The following is a 6,407-nucleotide window of genomic DNA, read 5'->3' as shown; positions in this document are numbered from 1 at the left end:
GATTATATGTATATATATGTATATATGTTTGTTTATTTAGTATTATAAAAATATTGGGAGTTAACTAAAACGAAACTTCGAGGAAGCTTCATATAAGAAATCAGTTAAGGGAACCACCTCCACAGGATAATAATAATTCTCTATGTTTGGGCATATTATAGAAAAGGTAAATACCTTAAATCTTTGTTTTTATTATGGGTAAATTATACTTAAAATCACTAAATTATTAGTAAGTTTACGTTTTGATCATTCAACTTTAAAAAGTTATAAAATGGTTATTGAATTATTTAAAATTTTTATTTAAGTCACTGGGCTGTTAAGATTTTTTCTTTTTTAAAAATTTGGTTAGTGATTTCCAAGTGACAATTTGATGATCAGTATAGTAGATCAATACTCATCGATGAGTAGAATAACATACCATAAATGTAAGTCAATCTAATAGCCAATGTCGGAGATTAGAGAAGAAAGTTGTTTGAATTTTGATTTGCATATTCATGATGTCTGAAGTTGTTGTTTCATGAAAAAAAAACACTAAACTGTAAAGGGATAGGAAGGAGAAGATGGCGAAATCTCGAAATAAGATTGCGGATCATATGACAAAAAAAAACACAACTTAATTATTTTGGCCATATAATCCGCAACCTTATTCTGAGATCTCGTAATGTGACGAAATCTTACTTTGTTACTCAGTTATATAAATATATATTTTTATTAAAATATTTCATATATTCAATTTTTAGATAATGTTACATGAAATTTTTATTTTAAATATTTTTTATATTAAAATTAAAATATAAAAATTATATCAATTATAAAATTAAAATGATTTGATCGATCATAAACATTATTAACTCATTGATATTAATGTTCACTCTGAATCAATCTTGACTATACAAAATTTAATTAGAATATTTAATAATATGATAACTATAAAATATGAATCAAAATTATAAATGAGTAATATAATAATGAAAAAATAAAGAGTACATTTGTATACAATTTAGTGCAGTTATATGCACGAAACTTGAATTGTGATTCATTTGTATACGTAAAACTTAGATTTTGATTTAATTGTACATATTTAAAGGAATAAATACATACATTTATTTTTATATTGGATTAATGTAATTGTTTGTGCATACAATATATCAATCTCAATTGGTGTTAATTCGATAATATTGTTACTGATTTGTGAAAACTGAATCAAATCAAAATTTCATGTATGAAATCGCACAAAATCAAAATTCATGTATAGTTTTAATATTTATTCCAAAAAATTAACACCCTATCTATCAAAAAAGGAATAATCGTATTTTCCCTACTTAGAACTTCCCATACTCCCTCCCCAACTCATAAATAGGAGGATAATACGTTTCAACGTACTCGAATCCACGTTAAATGCATTGGGCAACAATACACATAATAATCGAGCTAAGATTTAATTGACCAATTAAAATTTTATTTTAATATATTTTATACATTTTATTAAATATTCATAATTTATTTATCTATATTCTAAATACGTGATTTGCATATATGTGTATGTGTAATAAATTTTATGTACTACACAAAGCGTCACATTAAACATGGAAAACACCAAAACAAATTAACCTTTCAATTCAACCAAAAGTCAAATTATGAAGGTAGGAAGAAGGTTCCACTTAAAAGAACAGTTAAGAACAAGTCTTTTCTAGTCCTATATATGTGTATGTGTTTTCGATGTACTCTACGAAGTTTTTTCAGACACAAGCTGGTAAATGTTTTGCTCTAAAGAGTGGTCTGTGAAGAAGGTTTTAGGGTTGGAGATAGATTTCAACGGCGTCGAGTTTTTCTAAAAGCAAAGGTAAAAAGTTACATACAATTATTTGTTCTCCAATATTATTAATATTTATATATGCTAATCATTTGAGGGTTTCTTTTTATTATTTATTTTCAAAAGAATAAAGTTTGGTGGGCAGGGGTGGTAGGTTGTTACTTGTTAGTAATATTCACCTGTCATTCTGCACGAAAATTTCAACTCTAATTTAATTTCAGCATTTTATCATTAATTATTTGGGTTAAAGTTTGTTATAGGAGAACGTGAATTTGGAGAAGGAAAGTTATACATATATTTTTGGTAGAGATTGAGTTATATATATATTTTTATAATATAAAATATAATTTTATTATTTTTATAATTTTTAAAATAATTAATTTAAAATTTTATCATGAATAAATTATAATTTTACTATTTATTTATTTAAATTTTTATAATTTTTTATTTTATTTTAGAAGACTCAGAATCCTTACTTACTCTTTACCTTTGGTGTCTTTAGTTGTTTGGACACTGTTCATTAGTAGGCCATTTAGTGGCGGCGCAAGAGGTTGGTAGGGCTCGGACATCCTAAAATAATAAATTTTTAATTTAGTCTCTTTATAATTTATAAAATTTTAAATTAGCAATGGTAAAATTACATTTTAACTTCTCAAAAACGAAAAAAATTGATTTAGACCTAATTTAGGAATACTTCTCAAAATTACTTTTGGGATGAAGCTGCTGAAAAAAGTATTTTTGGGCTAATTTTTTTATTTTTAGAGAAGTACATTTTCTCTTAAAAAGTAACTTGTTTAGAAATATTTTTGTTCTAAAAGTACTTTTGAGAAGCATTCTTAAACTGGCGCAAATCTTTTAAAAATTATAAAGATATAAATTATTAAAACAATAAAATTATATTTTTAGTATCATAAAATATATAATTTAATTTTAACCTTTAAAAAATTTTCTAACTTCACTGTTATTGCTGCAATTAGGCCAGTTGGTAACCATATTGTTGGTCCTACAACTTTGATTGCCCAAGGTCCTTTATGGCAAAATAACTAATCACAGGCAATTAGCCTGTTATCCCATGTGGGCGACACTCTTTATTAAATGTCGAAATTACATAGATTTGAGCTTTCTTGAATCGTGTCTCGGGTTGTAATATTATTCCTATGTTAGTATAACAAATTGTCTGTAATGAAATTCATCAATAAATTTTGCTGTGAGGGGACCAAGTTGTGGGCAAAAAAATTGGAAGGAAAAGACTTGAAATTTGATAATGTTGTTTTCATCAATATTTGCCAATGGTTGTTAGCATTATGCAGGTCCATTTGCTATAATAGCCTCTTATTATTGATATCAATCTCTTCTATTATCGCAATAAAAACCTCTTAATTTATATTTAATAATTTGATAAGGTATAATTTTATGTGTCATCAATAAATTAGATAACGATACATTATAAAGATAATTTTAAAATTAAATTTATTTTTAATTATGTGACGTCAAATATTAACTCTATATACATATTCTAATTTTCCAATTTATTTTTAGAGTTATTTCCCAACCAAAAAAATTGCCCCCACAAGAATGTTGTAGAGACAATGTTAGCTTCCAGGAAATTTCCTCTATCACATCTGAAACTGTAGATTCTTGATGCAAATCATGGGGCATCAGCTGGTTGATGATAATTCACACACATTAAAAAAGAAAATATTTTTTCGTAAGATTTTAGTACTTAATAAGTGTTGTACAAGATATATATAAAATCTCAATTCAGGATCTGACACAAAATATTCATAGTTTAAGTAATTTTAGACACTTCATTTAACAGATTTTTTCTTTATTTTATAGACCAAAACACTATTCTCTTTATTTTGACCTCCGTTAATATTGTGTATCAATAATAGGATATTAATATCATGTATTCCTATTTTAGGAATTATTGGTGCACAAATTAGTGGTAATATTTGAAATGTAAAGTACTTTTTATTTTTTTTAAGTATTTCACATAAAAATATGAAATATAATTTTTCAAATATATATGCATATATTAATTCAAGTAACAAAAATGACAGTTTCCTCGAACTTTCCTCTGTAGCTCTTGATAAGGGAAAAAGGAAATAAACATATAGTTTTTCAATTGCTTTTGAACTCATCCATGTGTTTACGGGGTTATCTTCTGGAAAATGGGTCAGGTGAGATACTGTTTTCGGAAAATGAGAGAGTTTATGTATAATTATAGGTTCGAAAAATGATTTTAGATAAAAAAAATTAGGCTCATTTTCTAAACGAGCCTTGGGTAAGATTTTTTTGTCCAGGCTCTGCTCGGTTTGGCTCGAATTTGTAAAAAACAAAAATTGTTGTTGTTTTGTCATTGTTTTGTTGTTATTTCGTTATTATATTACTACTTTTTTGTTGTTATTATTTGTATATTATATAACTCTTCTTTTATTGTTAGTCTTGTTACTATTTTAGAGACATTTGTTTGTTAAATTGCACCTATCTTACTGTTATTTAAGTATAGATTTTTTTATTTTAATATTTTTATCGTATTTAATGTATTATATTTTTAAATTTATTTTTATATAAAAATAATAATACAATTAACCCAAACTAGATTTAAAATTTAATATTTTTATCTGAATCGAGTATGCATAAAATTTTAAAACTATTTTGAATCGAGAAATAAACTTAAAATTTTGCCTCAAGCTGATCCAGTCTGACACATCAATATCTCTGATAACAACAACTCAAACAAACAAGAACTTCTATTTTGAGAATATGTTATCATCAATTTTGTCTTTTTGGAATAAATTTAAGTGATATAATGTAATATAATGTGTCTATAAAAAATAATTTTCTAATTATATTATTGTGAAATGTATATCAAATATCAACCAAGATAATAAATAGCATTTTTCAGTCTGTCATAACATGTGATTCTTGGATGTATGTATATAGAGAGAGAACTAAAATATCAGCACAACCCAGAGCTTGTGTCCAAGATTGTTGCTTTTTTCTGGTTTATCATCCTTTGATGTCCACATCATTTTCAAGATGGTGGTTCTCAAAATTTTCAGGCGTTAAATGATAAATCTATCGTACTGAGGTCAAGATTACTACTTGCTTCTTTTATCTTCGTTTCTGACTGAAAGGTTTATATATTGATAAAAGATCTCCTAAGTAAGTTTGATATGATTTGGTGTATGATCAGTGTTGAACATGTAAGAGATAAGTGTTTGATGAATCTTTTAGGGTGAGACAATGCATTTACCATGTATTGATCAAACTTCTTTTTATTCTCCTTCATAGCTTCAACGAGGTGGTATTTGTGTGTGTGAATTTAGTTCTTTTACTTTGTGAATTTAAAAAATTTAAGTTTAGTTGTTAATATAATCGAATTTTTTGAAAAGACGTTAAAACTTTTTATTAAATCAAATTACATATGATTGTGTTAGGTATAGATTGTTTTAACTCGATTTATGGTTATGGTCATGCTACTATGTTTAAATTTAGGATTTTAATGCCTCGTTTGGTTACTAGTGTAATAGCATAAAGAAAATACTTATTTATTACGTATGTATTACCAGGTAAAAAAATAAGACTTCTTCAAAATAAGTGAAAATTTTTCCTTCTCTTTGTTAAAATTTATTGGAATGGTTAAATACTACAAATTGAATTAGTTTATTGCTAAAATTCTGGTAAAATACATTTTTTATACATAAAAATATATATATTGACATGATAACTCAGAATGTGTATTTTGAAGAAAAATTTTGTGATTGAGGAAAATAATTATTTAAATTCATTAACTTCATTATTAAAATAGAGAATTCAATTATATTAAAATTAAAATATACAAATTAAATCCCAAATTATAGTAGAAGGATCAGAATTGAAATTTAAATATTATAATGGCCCATAAAAGGAAGAAAAAAAAAGTGACACTTACATGTGTAATGTAAAAGGCCTTAGGGCTTATATGGACATGAGCAAACCCAATGCTATTAAACAACCAATATAACTCTGATCAAGGAAAGAAAAAACAATTGCAATCAACCTAAAATTAGGGGTGAAATTAGAAGAAATTTTTAAGGAACTAAAATTAAATTATAATTTTTATGATAGTAAAAATATAATTTTAATATTTTAATAGTCTATATTTTTATAATTTAAAAAAAATTAATTCAATTTTTATATTTTTAAATGGAATCAAAGTACAATTTTATTTTTATTAAATTAAAATTTTAAAAATTTTAAACTGTTGCACTATTTAATATGCCAAATTTTGTGGTAATTTTTTTTTCCATAAAACAAAACGTATTATTTAACAAAGCAAACGTGCCTTGTAGGATAAAAATATAGATTTGAAAAATGGACTCAGACAAAAAAATAAGACACATTTTCTAAATAGGTCAAACCTCAAGTAGGATTTTTGGCTTAGGCTCGACTCGAATCAGTCTAAACTTTCTTTTTTTTTTGTTATTTTGCTACCATTTCGCTATTATATTGCTATTATTTTATTATTATCTGAATATTATATAAGTTTTGTTTTGTTAATTTTGTTATTATTTTAGAGGCATTTGCTTGCGAAGTTGTAATTGTC

General features: G+C 25.2%; 1 long non-coding RNA gene across 1 annotated transcript; it reads left to right on the top strand.

Annotated features, from left to right (window-relative positions):
- Window positions 1–1,645: 1,645 nt before the first annotated feature.
- On the top strand, window positions 1,646–3,161 carry LOC107958062 (uncharacterized). The gene is made up of 2 exons (XR_005928777.1): window positions 1,646–1,843; window positions 2,316–3,161. It is a non-coding gene; the product is annotated as an uncharacterized lncRNA (long non-coding RNA).
- The last annotated feature ends 3,246 nt before the right edge of the window (window positions 3,162–6,407 follow it).

This window comes from Gossypium hirsutum, chromosome A01, assembly GCF_007990345.1.
Source record: "Gossypium hirsutum isolate 1008001.06 chromosome A01, Gossypium_hirsutum_v2.1, whole genome shotgun sequence".
In the NCBI taxonomy this organism is placed as follows: Eukaryota; Viridiplantae; Streptophyta; class Magnoliopsida; order Malvales; family Malvaceae; genus Gossypium; species Gossypium hirsutum.
This window is presented reverse-complemented; position numbering and strand designations above follow the sequence as displayed.